Source organism: Taeniopygia guttata, chromosome 2, assembly GCF_048771995.1.
Source record: "Taeniopygia guttata chromosome 2, bTaeGut7.mat, whole genome shotgun sequence".
Taxonomy (NCBI): Eukaryota; Metazoa; Chordata; class Aves; order Passeriformes; family Estrildidae; genus Taeniopygia; species Taeniopygia guttata.
The window spans coordinates 8458291-8475845 of NC_133026.1; the positions used below are offsets into that span (position 1 = coordinate 8458291).

Consider the following 17555-nt stretch of genomic DNA (forward strand, 5'->3'; position numbering starts at 1 on the left):
TAAGCTTTGTGGAGAGTGATTGTAGCTAAAAGCTTAATACTAAATTCATAGAGAAGCAAAACTGCAAGAAATGGTCTGCTTGTAATTATTAATTGAATAAAAGTCCCTAAATCTGAGTATCTCTGAATTTTACAAGGTGTGAGAAGCAGGTCTGCATTCTTCTGACTTATAACTCTGGGCATGAGAAATCAACAGCTAAACATTGCACTTAAAAATAAAGCTAATACCTGCACTGCAAAGATGTTTTGATTTGTCTCAAGCCTGTTGGGAACAAGCTCAAGATAAACTGAATTATGCTACTATTTTAACTGAAGCAAGAATATCCACAGACCTTTTTGCAGTGATTTAATGGAATAAATTTGGGGAAAAAAGGTATGGTACACTTCCTGGTCTTTTCCCAGGAATGGGTTTGTGGTTGAGTCACTGGAATGGGTTTTAGGAAATCTTGATTATATTTCTGGCTCTGCCAAGTCATTTATTTTCTCTGTGCTTCTATTCTGTTCCATTCAAATAGCTGCAATTAATAAATCTCTTCCAGGCATGTAACAAGGGTGAAACCCTGTGTGCTCAAAGACATGATGTGGATTAGAGGAAAAACACAAACATGTAGAGGTGAATTTTTTCAGCATACTAGGTGTTACTATCTAAAACACTCCAAAACCTGGACATCTAACACACTCTGTCAGAAACTGAAGTTGCCAGCTGCATGGATATGTTTAATTCTGCTTCAAGAAAGTGCTGAGAGCTCTGTTGTAGTGCAAATGCCATCTCACAGCAATCCAGGAAGGACTGGCAGTTTGGTGTTCAGATGCCATAAATCAGGGATATGCACACACTTTCACATAAAAAAATAATTCAGATCTCCATATGTGAAGCTTTCTCATGGACGTGAGGATCCCGCAATAAATTCCATTACTTTTTCAACTGTATTTCAGGGGCTCACAAATTAGTTTTAACAAAAGATTACATATAAAAATAATTAGCTCAGCATTCCAAAAAAAAAGGAAATACTTTCTATGTTGATTTAAAAATTAAAAAGTTAAAACCCCTGAAATGCTGAAGTACATTTTCATCTTCATCCTGCAACCTTAATTTTAAAAGTCCCGAAGCCAGATTAATTGATCCCATCATTTAAATTTTTTCATTACTGAATTCCAGCATACATAATGCAAACACGGCAGTGCTGTGATCTAGAAAGTGCAACTTGCTCTTCATTCAGCTGAGGTGACGTAATGTGCTGCTCAGCCTTGCAGCTGCATTACATAAATATTATTAATGATGAAATGTGGGCTGGGTGCTAAAGTATTCTTTTAGAGTAATCCAAGGCAATATCAGCGACAAGTTTTTTTAGACACTATCTAAAATATGGCAGATGAGTTCCCCATCAGGAAAAATGTTTCTCAGGAGACAGGATCATATATTGGTAGCTCTGATTTTATTCAATCTGCTGGTCAAAGGTACAGAGAGAGATGGCTTGTTATGTGGAATCCAGCCATGCCCATTTGAGGAAGGGGTGTGGTTTGCTGCAAGATTTTTCAATGCAGCAATGAATAAAATACTTTTTCCCCCAGAGTTTGCATAATATCATGGATAGCCATGCAAACACAGCCTCTACTGACATCAAAACTCTTAATCAAGGACCTCATAAAACTCTCCCCAAAGACAAAGGAGTTTAGGAAGCAGTTCATCTCAGCCTGAGCTAGACATTTACAACAAGCCAGATGAACAGGTCCCTTTGCTCCTGGAAGCAGACAGACAACGGGTAAGCTGTGCATTGTGTCTGAACTGGTTTGGTGGGAATTTTTAGCTTTCAGGTCTTCTATGTGAACTCTTGCTCCTACAGAAATTGCTTTATGGTCTTTGTTGACTATATGGAGGAAATGGGATCTTAGATCTAAAGGGCTCATTTGAAAGGCATGTATATGCTCAAGTATTCACACATCACACACACAGGCAATAAAATCCATAGTTTGAAAACACATTTTCAGAGCCTTCGCCACCACAGTATCACTGAAAGATGCTGTCAGCTCACGTACTATAAACCTCAGTGTTTTATCTCTCTGGATTTACGAAATGGAAATAATGCCAGAAAAGCATACATTTGCTGTTAGATTGTATTATTGTGTTTTGCTGGGACAATGATGAATAGCAGAATACTCTGCCTTTTTGCTCACAATCTTTTTCAGTCACTGCAGATTTGATTTCAGGCTGTACCGGGTGGTGCTCCTTCAGACCAACTGCTTTCAGTGGGATTTTTTTTTTAAAGTCAAATCATATCTATTGATTTAAGAATTTGCCACAGTGGGTTGCTGTTATTTTTATTAATATAAATCAAACTGATAATGTTCCCTTAGTGCTGAGTAGGGAAAAAAAAATCTTTGTTTTGAAACAGAGCTCAATCAAACCCAAATCCCACCATGAACAGAGGAATGAAGGATTACAGCAGCCATATGTTTATAAATGAGTAATAACCTTTACATCAGCAGAGTCCTTCACCAGGAACATCACAGATGGCGATATTTACAGTAGTTCTCTCTGAAGGGCTGACACCTAGGGTGGGTGAACCTCCCTTAACACAAGCAATCTTAAAATGGCAATTTCTGACCTTCCAGGCCGGACAGTGGAGGAGTTTCATTTTTCCAGAGATTTTTCGCCTCCCTTCTGTCATCAGTTTTGCCACGTTGCTTAGTGACCTTCCGGCACTTGACCAGTCGGCAATTTTCAGAATGCAGGAAAATGTTCATGGGAAACAATGCCAAGCCAAGTGCCAGCTTTCCTCAATACCCTGCTTTTGTATCTGTACAATCCAAAACCTGTAGGAGTGGGAGAGATATAACGCCGCAGCAAGTAGGACTCTAAAACAGCTATTGAAAATTCATATGTTTTGATGAGATAGCACATAAAACAGTGACTGGCATCAGGCCACAGCATGATTGCAAATGTTCATATTTGTTGGCAAAAACGAGTCTTCTGTGACCTCCCAAGGTCACCTCTCCAGATTTCTCTCTCTGATTCATCAGTAGCAGTTTTGTCAGTGTGTGCAAGCACACTGCTATGAGCTCTTCTCTTTCTCCTCTCCTGGCTGAGTGCCACTTCTGAGCAATAAAGTTTCCGGAATTGCTTCTGCATATTGCCTGTGACACTTGCCCCACTCTGGCTCCCACTGCTCACAGAGAGATGGCAAGGGAGTGAGCAGAAGCTCACCCACACGCGACATCAGACAGCCAGCCGGCTGGAATGCCACGCAGCCGACAAAAATGCTGTGAATTTGGGCGTCTGAAGATCGAGGAATTCTATCCCAGGAGGAACAGTGTCTTCTGAGGAGGGAAGGAGATCTGGACATGCTTCAGACAAAACAAGATGTCAGGCTTTTTGGGAGATGCCTGAGGTGTTTGGTCTTGTTCTGGTCAGGTTCTGCTGAGGTCCAGTCTCAGTGCACATCAGGGCTGTGTTCTCAATGGACGGGGGCCCAGGGGCATTTCTGAAGATTTCCTGCACTTTTGTTGCCCTCGTGGGCAGATCCATCTTCCTATTCAATCCTTGGACTGTCCCTCTTCAGTGCTAGTTACCTTGTGATGAGGGTTTTCTCAGAGGCACTGAATGCAAATGCCAAGGTGGTTCCCAAGTCCTGGGTCAGCCGGTGGGCACAGACCCTGCCTGGACAGTAACACTGTCTGGAGTCCAACTTGAACCATCTATTTCTCTGTTGGAGCTGAGCTCTCAGGAATCAAATCCTGCCTCTGCCCTTTTCCCCAGACACCACAGCACTGTAGCCCAGGGTCTTTTTTGTTTTAACTCTGTTTTTGAGTCCATTGGATGCTATTTACACCTTCCCTCATCAGTGACACACCATTTATCTCCCCTTCACCATGGTGAGGGGATCAGAAAATGCATCTTATGACTCCAGCTGTACATTTTCAGTAATTTCATCCATGTTTAATCCAGATCTGGGTTCCTTACTCTCTTCTGTGCCTCAAGGTAAAGCACTGTCCCTTTCCAGTGAAATCAGCTAAGTAGAAACTCCATAACTGCCGCAGGTCCCCTGATGGTACCTTTGATTCCTCCTGCAGGGTTTCAGATTTAATGACTTGGAATGGGTGGCAGATACTAATGGTTTGCACATCTGTTACACTGCAGCTGGAGAGTGGGTTCCTGTGCTAGAGGCTTGTTTTCATGTCCTGAAAGTGGATGGACAAAAATAAAGGCTCATTAAATATTGAAAAGAAAGGTATCTTTTTTTAGTCAGATTCTTTATGTCTCTTCTAAAAATCAAATTTTATAAAAAATAATCCTATGTCTTCCTTCTGATATGAAATTATTCCCTTTACCAGTGGAATATGTATGATTTTTTAGGTTGTCTCTATTTCGACTTCAGCTACGCATTGGACTATTCCTCATTGTTGATTTTTCTTCTCTTTTTTCTCCCTGCCCATTTTGCTTAAAAAAACAAAGCTACCTTGATTCCTGGTGTATTAGAGAAAATAAGGAGACATCCACAGAAGACAAAGACAACTGTAAAGGAAATTTCCTTTACAGTTTTTCCAGTCATCTCAATACAGAGATCTTATATGATTTCCTCTATCTTGTGGTACTATAAAATACTCTGGAGGACTTCACTGGCAGGAAATTCAAACAAGTGCTGCCCTTTTCTGCTATTCCCATTGATCCAATTAAAAAAGTGCTATCTATCTGTTTAAACCTTTGAGGTCTAGAATGTACCAAACAACAAAATATTTTAAAAAACATCTAAATTGCTGCCCAGAAGAAGGGGGCCTCACTTTCTCTGCTCCTGTGATGAAAAGAGAAATCACTGGGTTTTGCTCTGTATTTTGAGACCTTGTAGTGTTATCTTCTTTGAACCTTCAGCACTCTTTGTTTTTTGCCATTGAAGTGACACTTCAGGGACAGCTGTCCTCACTAAAGTCCTCATTTTCTTACTATTACATCATTGTGTGCACAAAGAGAACCTAAATGTATTTGAGAAAGTGGCCTTTCTTATACTGGGTACGAGCAGGAAAGAATGAAAATGAAGTCAGATCCTTGAGAACCTGCACTGGAGTAAACAAACACAACAAAAATATTACCGTGACAATCAAGGAGGGCAGCCTGAGCTCAGTGGGAGCTATCCACATCCATCTCAGCACAGGCTTTGACTTGCCTTAGCAGCAAACTTTAGAGGTGAACCTGACCTTGAAAGTTCAAGGGTGCTCTGATTTAAAGTTCTAATTTGATCTCATCTGCACTCACAACAGCAGGACAACAACTTCTGTTTTCCCCTCTTTGTTGAAAAGGTCATAATTTGCCTTGGTTTTCAAGTTTGTTCTTGCAAGAAAATAAGTAGATAAAAATATGAGAAAAGAAAACTACAAATGAAAGAAAATATTAGTTTTATGTGAGAGAAAATAATGCTTTATCACAACAGCCAGTTTTCTTTTTCAGACCTTGTTTTTTTGCTTCACAGACGGAAGATGGAATGGGGCTGACTGTGAACAAGAATATAAAGGTATGCACAGATGTAGGACTTTGTGAACTGCATGGGGTAGGAGTCTTGATTAGTGTTGCTGAGTAACAGATTAATTCCTTTAGCATTTTCCCATAAACATGTCTGACTGTTTATGCAGGCAGAGGCTTTAAACGGAATAACTTGAATTCTGCCTTTCTTGTCCATGTGAGCTGACATCATGTGTTCCTTCTGCCCAGTTCTTTTTTCCACTGCACCTGCCCTTTCCCTCAGCGGGGATTTGTGCTCCAAAGTGCCTTACAGGACCAGTTTGCAAAGGCTGTGTGATCACAGCAGAGCTGTGCCTGCATTTCCTTCCATTCAGAGATCCAGGGGCACAGCGGGTCCGGATGATGCCATGGAATCGGACGCTGAGCAGCCGCTCAGCTTTCCAGTAGTGAAAGGGTTAGGGCTGCCTCCACTTCTGCCAACAGGACTCCTCCCATTGATTTTCCACTAGGAGCAAGTTCAGGCCCTTCTTCCCTAAGTTACTGACACAAGTATCAGTGTTGGTAATGGTGGCCCTGCAGCAGATGGAGCGCTTCAATTATCTTGGGCCCGTGATGAATGAGTGCTATTGACAGCTGCTGCAAAATCCATAGCAGACTGAGGATGCACAGACAATTATGATATCGCTGGTAAACATATGGCAGGATTGGATCTCTTAAAAAACTACAAACTCAGGCTCTGCTGGCCTTGGGTTTGGTCCAGAGCCAAGTTCTATGTTGGACTTCAGTCACACAGCAAAATCCCACAGGGGTGACAAACCAGGTTCTTAGGGCCTTGGTATCTGGAGTTCACTCTGCCTTTGTTGAATAATGTTTCTGGGTGTTATTGGTGTTTATTTGGTGTGAGGAAAAAGAAAGTTTGTTTTCCTGTACTACTGCTAAAATGTATGGGTGTATTCCTTTCAGCCTATTTAATTCACCTCAATACACACAGTACTGCCTACAGAAAACTCTGAGCAGGTCCATCAGGAGAATATATTTCTGCATTGACCAAGCCAAGAAGTCAGTAATATCTGTTATTTTAGTCCAATGCCTGCAGTTCATATACCAGCCAGTGAAATAGGAAAGCAGAGTTGGTTTACCAGCTGTTCTCGTGCTGATTCCCATCTCTACTTTTCTACAAAATTGTGGTGGCTTTGGAAGTGGCCAACTGTGGCCTTTTGCAACCATCTTCCATTTGCTTCATCTGTGGCTCTTAGAATTTCTGGAAAGGATGCTGAGGTACTTCCACACCCACCTGCAACTTCCATGGTCCCTTTGGGCACATTTGTGGGTGTGGAGGGCTCGGGAGGGCTCGGGACCCCCAAGCCTTAACCAGGCCCTGTGCTTCACAGAGTTCTGCCCCACTGCTCCTTCCAGACTCTGAGAAGGTGCCTTACAGACCCTGATGAGCTTTTATTTCACTCAATCCAGAAGAAGAGATATAAAATGGAGTCTCTTCTTTCATATTTTTTTTCCTGGAGAGAATAGTTTTTCAGTTTCTTTTTTTTACAGTTGCTCTTTTCCTTCAGCATTATTAACTATATATCATGACTAACAAATAAGTGTCCCATCAGCTCAGGCAATTAAAAAAACCAACAAAACCCACTCTGGATAATTGCTTTTTTCTCTATTTGAAGAATCAACAATTTTACCTGATCCTCCTGCAACAGGCCATATCCAGAAGTCTGCATATCCATTAGACAGCTGAGAGGAAAATTTGCCTTTCACATACACTTTAATCTCCTATCACTTCACATCTCAGTGCCTCCCTAGAAAATGCACCGATTTTCATTCTTGCTGTATTGTCTATAACACTTATTTATCTATTGTCAGCTGGCACAGTTATGAGATCAAAGGCTTGAGCAGGCAACTACTACTCTAAAATATTAGAAAAATAGCCTGAGTGATCTTATCCAATTCTCTATTGTTCAGTAATTTGGGAGAGACTTTTGGATCCTATTATCGCTGTTGTCATTTCATTTTTTTTAATGCCAACTTGTTTCTTAAACATTTTAAATTATGATACCAGGTGCAAGCATTTCTCTGCACAGACCACTCTCTGAAACACATCTTTAATTGTATCAGATTATGTTTTTATTTTGTTTTTAATAAATAAAAATATGTGAACACACCTACACAGGCAAGGGATGTAGGAGCTTGTTTGCTTACTTTGAAACCTACTTACATGCAGAGAGTTCAAAAGCTTGAGTCAGACATCATGCTCTGCTTGGGAGAGGCTGAATAAAGAGGTGATGAGGGGTCAAAGAGGGAAAAAAAATCAACCAAAATGGCTCTGTAGATGACCACAGTAGATGTGAGGCTGTGTATTTGCACTGGACTCATCAGAGATATCTCTCTTTGTCTGGACTGAACATTTTATGTTGTTTAAATACAGGTACCTTATCTTGGCTACTAATATGTGGCATCTCTTTCCCCTTTGTTCATGGCACAAGGCTTTCCTTTGGTTGCAAACAGGAAAGGGATTACTGACAGATGAGCACTGCATTTAAAGACTGGAGAAAAAGCTCTGTGAATTCAAACAGTGTTTGATAGAAGTGCTTTGCCAGCTCAGACCATCAGCCATACCACTGTGGAGCACAAGGCACAAGACATTTCCCTTTGCCCACAAAATCAGAAAAGTCTTTTTGCCATATAACTGCATGGCCAGGTTTGTTCTCCACTCTCTGTGAGGCTTGTTCTCTCCAGCCTCTTCCAAACAACAGAAGTGTAGGCCCAGACTGCTATAAAATATTTTACAGACCCTATTTAAAAAAAAAAAAAAAAAAAAAAAAGATAGTGAGGGGAAAGAACAAAGGAATAGCCTACGTTTTGGGTCCGAGTCCTGTCACACTGAAATTGGAGGAAGAGCAGGGTATGCATTGTTTTGAAAATGCAATAGGTAGATGTGCAAATAAAACAAAACAATAAAATCCCAATTTTAATCCCCCTGTCAATACAATATAAACATATAAAGCATTTGCTAAAGCCAACTCAGAAAGAACCAGAAGAACTAGGGACAAAAGTGGGAAAAGATGTGCCCAGAAGACCACAGCACTGCTTCCTTGCAAGGCAATGCCAGCCTCTTGCTGGCATTGTGCATCATTTCCATGGTGGCTGATGGAAATCATTCACCTTTCCATCTTCCTCTTAGGAAGCATGTGGGGATTCAGCATAAATGATTTTTTGAGATTTGAGATTGTTTGAGACTATTTGGGATTTGAGATCCTTACCAAAGCCATATTAGCAAAAACACCTAAAAAATTGTTATGTTCCATCTGGGGTCAGATTGCATTTGTTATAATTTAAATTTAAAATGAGGCTAGAGAAGATATAAAACCCTGATATTCTAGGAACTGACACAGCCCCAGGTCTGACTTTGAACAATTTATCGCAGAGACGAGAGTTGTCAAGGGATCAGTCATAGCCTGTAGCTGAAAGTCATAGACTATGTGCAGGAGAAATCCAAATATGCAGGAGAAAAAAGAAAAAAAAAATCTATTATACTCTGTTTTATCTGTAAACAAAAGCTTCTTGTCCTTGTAGATGTTTTTTTTCATTTCACCAAAACTCACTAGGAAAAACCAATCAATTATGCCCAAATAGCAATTTGGGACAAACAATGAATTTTTCCTGATTTTTGTGAATTTTTCTCAAAGGATACTTGTATTTAAGATTGACACTGTATACACTTGCTACTTAAGATGCATTTTCCTTATGAGAGCTGTTTTTGTCACCCTTTGGTTCTAATGGTCTTATCACTTAAATGGTCACAAAGGGGTTTAGGCATAGTGTCCCTATTAAGATATATGAAAGATGTTCAAACCCCTGCTGGATTTATTATTTTTTTTTTTCAGCCTGTCTGGCTCTAGATTCTAGATTCTGGCTGCAGATTCATGGGCACTGATTTGCAGAGCACAGACAATCAGGATAACCAGAAATTGTCTGCACTTCAGGGCATTTTCCCCTTCAAATCCATTAACTTTAGGAAGACTTTCTAGGTGTGTAACTTCAGGGGAATAATAGACTATATTTAATAATAGACTATATTTAATAATCACTTTAAAAGAAGTGACCTCCTTGCTGAAGCAGTTGATGAGGTTCTTTAAAACCCAGGAGCTGAGCAACTGCTTTAGGTTTGGATTGACTGTAACAGAGAGAAGGTCCCACCACACCAAGCCATGGCCCATGGGAAGCTGATGTGCACCGTGTCCAGCCCCAGCACAGGAGGTGGTGTCCCTGCAGAGTCCAGGACATCTTCTCAACCCACCACCGTGGTCCCTGCACCTCTGAGGGTGCATTTGAGTTTTTAGCAGGACCTGAGCTCCTCCAAAATGGGTGGAATCTTCTGCAGTGCCTTGGTGGATTCATTCCCAGACTTAAGTTGGTTTTTAACACTAGGACATTTGTGTAGCTTATCCACTACACAAATGATTTTTTGCATCATAATAATTTGCTTTGGGATATGTCTTTTAATCTCTCAAGTGCTCAGAGGGGCTGGAGACAGATTGCTTCTCCTCAGCCTCAGGTACTCCCATGTGGATGCAGTCACCAGTGGGAAGGGGATGATCAGAGCTGGTGTGCCTGGCTCAGAGGGTCCCAGCTGGGTGCTCCTGGCTGCCCTTCTCCCCATCCACGTGTCTGGACATGGGCAGGGATTCATTAACTCTGTGCTTCTGTTGGAATTCCTCTGCTGTGCCAATCTCCTGCTATCTGATCATTTCCAGCAAATTTATCTGGCCAGTCACGTAAAATTACAGCAAACTCTGACAAACTAGGGCAAACTATTTATTAAACTCCCAGATGAAACAGTTTACCGTTTCTACCATCATTTAAATACAAATGGCTTTTCTTGGATTCTAGTGAAAAACAAGGTAAGCTGCTAGAAATACATCAATGCCATATACAGTCCAACAGATTGGGTTTATGTCTTTTACTAAATGATGTCTTAGAAAGCATTTCTGTGTGGATTTCATTTCTTAACGTGGTTTATGGTCCCAGAAGCCTCATGAGCCAGTCAGCGTGCAGCCTCCTTTCTACTTGACAGTACAAGACTGATACCCTTTACTTTACACTGATCAGCCCATACTAAAACTGATACTTCTTCTATTGCAATATCTTTTTACTTTATGACTGAAAAATCCTCTCTGACTCATTTTTTTTCCAGCAATCACAAATGCTGCTGGATTCAGTGCCCATTTTTTTTTCCTTACCTTTGTGAGTAACTACCTATTCCCGTAGCAGCAGCTGCAGAAATCCCTCCTCAGCCCAGTACTGCTGACATGGGCCTGTAGCAGGTATTTCGGGGAACAAGGTAAAAGCAGAGCAACTGTAGAGGGATACTTTATTCTGGCACACCCTCCCAGCAGTCTGTGCCTTAGGGGCACTGTGAGCCAGAGATTGTATCTGCATCTTTGCGTTTTGTAATGCTCGATGAATTTTTCAGCCAGGAATTTGTCTAATTGCTTTTTGAGCCCATTTATACTTTTGGCCCCTACAACATCCTGTGGCATTGAGTTCTGCAGTTTAATTATGCAACATGTGAAAAAAAAAAATATTATTTTGCTTTAAATGTGCATCTTGATATTTTTACGTGATACCCTTCCTTGATACCCCATTTCTTGAATAGTAATAACTAATTTAGAACACACTATACTTTTCTTATATTTAGAATGGTTTTTCTTTATATCTACTATCCTGCATTTATCAAATAAATTTCATTTGACTGTTTTCATCAACAAATTAACACGAAAACCTTCAGCCATACGTCATAACTAGGTTTTGCTTTTAATTTTGGTGGTGCTTTTATTTTGTTGTTGGGTTTTTTTGGTCATGTTACTTATCAGCTCTTTTTCCAACTTGTTTATTAATATTTTGAAGAGCAGAAGTCCTGGGATGGCTCTCTGTGAAACTCCACTGATAACCTCCACCATGGTAAAACATGACCATACATTTCTACTCTCCTTTACCCCTTTTCTCTAGTTACTGCTTCACACAAGAATTTCTTTGCCCACAAGTGTTCACTTTCCCTAACCAGTCACTGAAGAACCATGTAAGAAACTTTAGGGACCTTAGTGCAATATGGGAACAGCCAGAGTGGGTCAAACTCGGCCACATGCAAAGCCATACTCTTGTTACACTTTCTAGGTATTCTTGCTGCACATCATGCCTTTGGGCTATTCTTTTTCCTTTTTGCTATGCACATATTGCATGCTTGCTTAAGAATTTCTGGTTTGCTGGTACAGCCAAGCCTGTTTAGTTCTCACTTCAGAAACAAAATGGATTTTATAATCAAAGCAAGGAGCTCTCCTTCATCTCCCATTAGATTTTGGCCTTCTACAGAAACTGTTTTCAGGTCCAGGCTGTTTGCTGTCTGGATATTCAGAGTAACTTCCCTGAAAAGACTGGGTATGAAAAGGGATTGTAGCTAGATACATTCTGTATTCATGATGAAGGAATATACCACGGTTGTAAGGAGGCTTCTAAGAATCATGTCAGGCAGCAGTGCATGACTGCTCTGCTCCTCACAGACTTTGGGATGGTGCAGGAGAATATTCCAGTGGGAGAAAAAGGAGTGAGGTATGGGCTGGGAGAGGAGGAGTGCTCTTCAGAGAACAAGGGAAGGGAGTACTGCAGAGACAACACGGGCCCAAGAATTAGCTTTTTTTTTTTTTTTGGGGGGGGGGTGTAGCAGTGACTTCTATTTCTGTGTAAGTGGAAATGGCTTCCTGTGTTTCTCTTGCATACTGGGAGTGAGGACTGGCAGAGACAGGCTGCACTAAAGCAGCCTGTGGGACTGGGTGCTGCTGTGCACACCTCTTCTGGACAGCCTCCAAAAGACATGGCAGATTGTCAGCTGCACAGATGCAGATGCTGGAGTGGGACTTTGGTGTTTCACCTTTTCCTGAGCTTCCAGCCTCTTGTTCTGAGGGAATCAAAGGCCATACTTCACATCAGGTCTAGAGGAATTCTGGGCTTGTCTAAAATCCTCAGACAGGCCTTGATTATCTGTGCTGGGCTCCATAAGTACAGAGAATATGAAGCATAGCCACAATCCAGGTGGATGATTCTCTGATTCTTGTGTCAACACACTCCAGCTATGCATATAATAGACAAAACCTGCATGTTGTACCTCAACAGAGCTCCCTCACTCCCAAAAGAGGTAAAAAATCCCTCTTAATTCCTTGCCTTCTTCCATGTGCTACCACTCACTCATTCTTGTCCGGCTTGCTGTCATTTCCAGAGGCCACTAGCAGGTAGGTGACATCTCACAGCAGCACACACCTTCTGGCAGTTCAGTATCTCCTGATCCTTCAGGCCTGCCCATTTCTGCACACAGCTCTTGGCAACAGCTGTCTTGATTTTGCATCCCTGGGGCCTTCTTAGAGACATTGACTAAACCGAAAAACCAGGGAGAGAATTTTAGAAGTAGACAGAAAATCATGAATGTTCTGCTATGGTGTGCCTATCCATCTCTGAAAAACATTAGTTTTTCATGCTGCCCATCTTCCCAGGCTACAAACATAATTGTCCTTTGACACTGATCATGAAAATAGTTCTGCTATTTTTCTGCATGTCATCCTCTTTTTCCCTACCCAAATACAGTTGTCCTTTCTTCTTCAGGCATTGCCATTTTTTTGTCCCCCCTTTGACCACAGGGTACAAAACTGCTTCATTACTGCAAATTGATAATTCTTTTTTCATAAAAATCTTAAACTCTTTGCCAATCTTTTTGTCTCTCAAGTTTCAATAAGATATCTATATCTTTAAAATTAACTTCTATTATTTTAATGGCACTGAAATAAATGCCACAAGAGAAATATAGTAGCAACAGCAACAGAAAGGATCCTATTGGCATGGTGAGCGAGTCCTTATCTCCAAAGCACATCCAGCACTATTTCATATTCAGTCCCTGGTTTAAATTCCAGGTGCAAAGCATGGGTAATCAAAAAGTTTTTCTTAACTCACCAGAACATCACATTCCAGACCTTAACTGTATGGTGACTGTGGTGTCACAACAGCTCTTCAGCTTTCAGGCAGAACAGTGAAATATATTGGCCCACAAATTAGCAAGCTGGAACCTTCTCTTCATTGTGTCACATGCCTGCCCATCAGTGTCATTATTCTTGATTTTCTTATAATTTCCCTGTTTAATATTGGTCATCAGTACAGCTAATCCATTCAGCTGAATTTTCAGAGGCCAGCATCTTGGTATTACACCTGGAAGAGGCAGGCTTGGGTTTTTCATTACATGGGAATTTCTCATGATTCAGCACTCAACCTTTGTCACTGGGACATTATTTCATCTTTGTTTTTCTCCTGTGTCAAAGGGCTTTATCAAGGACCTGTAAGCAGTATTTTAACAGCCATTCAACAACAAAGATCCTGTGTCCTGTTTGTGTGGATCAGTTCAGAACAGCGATTGGGAGCTTTATGCTTCAAGATCTAAGTAGCTGGACAGGGGTAGTGGCTGCATCATCTGTGAGGAGGAAGAAGAGTTTGAAGAAAGTTTGGAGAATCTGAAGCAGCAAGTTTAGGTCACAACAAGAACCAGACATTCTGCAGCGGTGAGAATGATTATTGCTTCTTCCTGAGAGGAGTTTCTGTAGTTTCAGGAATGAGATGTGTGCTCTGTGGTCAGATAGAGGACTCTATATAAACATTTCTGATGAAAGGTAGTACAAATGGCTCTTATTTTCCTCCATGGGCCCCTTTATAAGACTTCACTTGTAGATCAAGATAAATAATATATGAGTGCATGAGTGCAGGCATAGATTACACCTTCTTGGAGATCAGATGTTTCCCTTCTTTTAAAGATTTCAATCCAGAAATAAAACACAGCATTGATGATCTTACTGGTCATCATGCAACATGCAGTTGTGCTTTGAAAATTAAATACATAATGCCTTTGGAGTGAGGTCAATGAATTAACCTTGCATTATATAGTTGGATCCAGTGAGCAAAAATTAACCTATTTGTTGTCTTTAATCATAAACCACCTTGATTTCAAACTTTGTTAACACTTAGAGCAGTAAATAAACCTCTGTAGATCTCTCCCTCCCAGGCCAGCCCATACCATTAACCACATCTTCTGTTTTTATGTTAGTGTTCATGCAGTGCATTTGAAAGATCTTTTTTAGCTTCCTGGTGTAACACTTAGGATGAGTCTGTTAGTGCTGGGGAAGCTTATGATATTTACCACCATTTGATGAGAAGAAATAGAAGTCTCATCTCTTTTTTTAGCAGTGAAGGGCTCTTCCTCAGTCACAGAGCTGTTCCTCTTCTCATCAGGGTGTCACAGACAGCACGGTCAGAAGTGTGGAGTTGTTGTGGTAATCTCTGCTGGCCTTGAGTTTATGTAATTCCCTGTTTTACATCCATGATGCATGCAGAAGACAAGTTTGGTTGTCTTCAGTGTTATTTCAGACAAATGAAACTATTTCAAACAACAACAAACACTGGACCTCAGGCTTCAAGCACCAAGGAAGGAATTCCTCTTTGGTAAAGAATTGTATGCACACACAAAAAGCCCCACACAAACACATGTGGAATGTAAAGAATATACCCCACAGATAAAGAGAAATCCCCAGATGGGACAGCATAGTGTCATGTACAATCATCCTTGCCTGAGTGTTCACCAGCATTCCTGATTCATGGGTCAGGTCATGCTGATTTTCAGATTTTTGGATTGGGTAGGTGCTTTCCATGAGGTCAAACTGCAAAAGTCAGGATCATTCTTCTTCCATTGTTCCCCAAAAATTGTGGGGATCATTTGGGCTTATCCTAGTTAATCAGTTCCCTGTCATTGCAGGAATCTCCGGCTCTGTTTTCTGTTCTCTGAGTCTTATACAGGAGGTCAAATGAGATAATTTGGTGGATTCTTTTGTTCATTAACCATAAAATTATTGAAATTGGAATTTGGCACATTTGGCTTGTACTCAGTGAAAGACAGAGCTGTTGCTGCCATAATTTAAAGAGAATGATGATGGAAATGGATGCAATATGCCCTTGAGAATGATGAGCTTTTATGCCCAAAGCAATTTATAGCGGTAAGGGCAATGAGCAAAACCAGGAAGCAGTGCAGGAATTCTGGGGTGTCTGGAAGTATTGTTTGCCCTTGCCCACCTACAGACCCTTGCAGCCTGTAAACTGGAGCAGCTCTGCTGCAGTTGGCATAGCCATGTCCATCCCCAGCCAGCAGATAATTTGGCCCTTGGTCCCCACATGTGTAGTTGTGCATGACAAATTTGATGGCCTTCCATGCCAGGCTTACAGCAATGGTGGATAAGGGAAGAGCAACAGGCGACATCTAACTGAGCTTGTGCAAAGCTTTTGGCACTGTGCCACACAGCATCTTTGTCTCTAAACTGGAGAGATGTGGGTTTGATGGGTGGAGCCCTCAGTGGTTAAGGAATGGCTGGATGGGTGCACTCAAAGAGTGGAAGCCAGGGAAGAGTGCTGGTCCTCAGGAGCTGGGATTGGGATTGGGTTTACTTCATATTTTCTCATAGACATGGGCAGTGGGACTGAGGCACCATCAGCAAGTTGGCCAATGACACCAAGCTGAGTGATGCACTCAACACTCTGGAGGAAAGGGATGGCATCCAAAGGGACCTGGATAGGCTGCAGGGGTGGGACTGCGTGAACCTCCTGAAATTCAACAAGGCCAAGGCCAAGGTCCAGAACTGGACTGGGGTGATCCTAAACACAAAGAAAGGCTGGGCAGAGAATGGACTGAGAGCAGCCCTGTGGAGAAGAACTCCCAAGGGGTGTTGATGGATGAGAATCAGAACACGAGCCAGCAGTGTGTGCTGGCTGCCCAGAAAGCCAAGGGTGTCCTGCATGGCCAGCAGTGGGACCAGCAGGTTGAGGGAGGGGATTGTGCCTCTCTGCTCTGCCTTCTGAGACCCCACCTGCAGTGCTGCATCCAGCTCTGGAGCCCCCAAAATAAGGACATGGACCTTTTGGGGTGAGTCCAGAGGAGGGTCATGATCACAAATCTGGAGCTATGAAGAGAGAGGGCAATTAGAATTGAGGCTGCGTGAAAGCAATCAAAATTTAAAAAAAAATACAACCCAAAGTAATGCAAATAATCTACACAGAGATTATTTGCATAACCCAAAGAAGTTGAGAGAGCATCTTCCAACCCAAACCCTTCTATGATTCAATGTAATCATAATCATAAACACAGGAAATAACAAGATACTCCAAAATGTCACATTGAGGATGATAAAAGCACTGATCTCACTGATTGCCACATCTCCAGGCAATATTGATAGGAAAGGAGTGTCAGGGAGAGTGTATGGAGTAACAAGTGGCAATAAGGAAATATTTTTCCTGGAAACTCAATTAAAATTAAACCAAACAAAGCCATCTCCTTCTTTAGACTAGAGAGTTCAGCTGGCAGCTCTGTTAGTTCTTTATGACACTGTTAGCAGCACTTCTCTTATGAGAAATAGCTAGTAAAATATTCACCTTCTCTGTGGGACTTTACACATCAGGGCCAGGATATCTCATTAAGCTTGGTCCATGGTTTAAAGTGTTTTTCACCACTCTCTGGTGTGGATAAATCTAAGCTAATGGTAGATTTGATAAGACAGCAGTTTATGATCTAAATACATTGAGTTGTCTATGAATATAGCCTATTTTTGTCAGTTACATTGGAAAGAAATAAATTACTCATCAGTCAATCCATTATTATTATAATAAGAGCATGGCACTACTTAATTGCATCAGTTAAGTGGATATGACTTTGCCAATGCTCATAAATGCCATTACATCAATCCACAGAAATGGACCTGTTGATTTATTAGATGATGATGAACAAAGATGTTGCAATCTCTTTTATAATTTAACCTGTGCTTAAGACAAATAGGCGTTTAAGGCCAATACACGTACAGTTATTACCACAGAGAGGGAAAGGGAAAAGGGAATTGTAAACCATAACAACCTCCATCAAGTACATGCCTATTTTGGTATGTGTAATAATCCTGAACATGCATTTATGTAACACACTCTATGGTACTTAAGCTGCTGTGGGCTATCAAGTACAGTAAATCCACATTTAA

At 41.3% G+C, this 17555-nt stretch overlaps 2 long non-coding RNA genes across 4 annotated transcripts in view; one reads left to right on the top strand and one right to left on the bottom strand.

The window, feature by feature from the left end:
* Positions 1-695: 695 nt before the first annotated feature.
* On the bottom strand, positions 696-16451 carry LOC140682573 (uncharacterized). 2 transcript variants are annotated; one of them, XR_012054420.1, is made up of 3 exons: positions 13456-16451; positions 12700-12882; positions 696-4178 (listed from the first exon to the last, which is right to left on the bottom strand). It is a non-coding gene; the product is annotated as an uncharacterized lncRNA (long non-coding RNA). The 2 variants fall into 2 exon arrangements; XR_012054419.1 differs by lacking the exon at positions 696-4178 and having other exon boundaries at positions 12167-12882.
* The window catches only part of LOC140682574 (uncharacterized), a 32328-nt gene continuing 20142 nt past the window's right edge, over positions 5370-17555 (top strand). The window contains exon 1 of one of the 2 annotated variants that reach the window (XR_012054423.1): positions 5370-5503. This is a non-coding gene — a long non-coding RNA (uncharacterized lncRNA). The remainder of the gene's footprint in view (positions 5504-17555) is intronic. The other variant, XR_012054422.1, reaches the window with a different exon arrangement.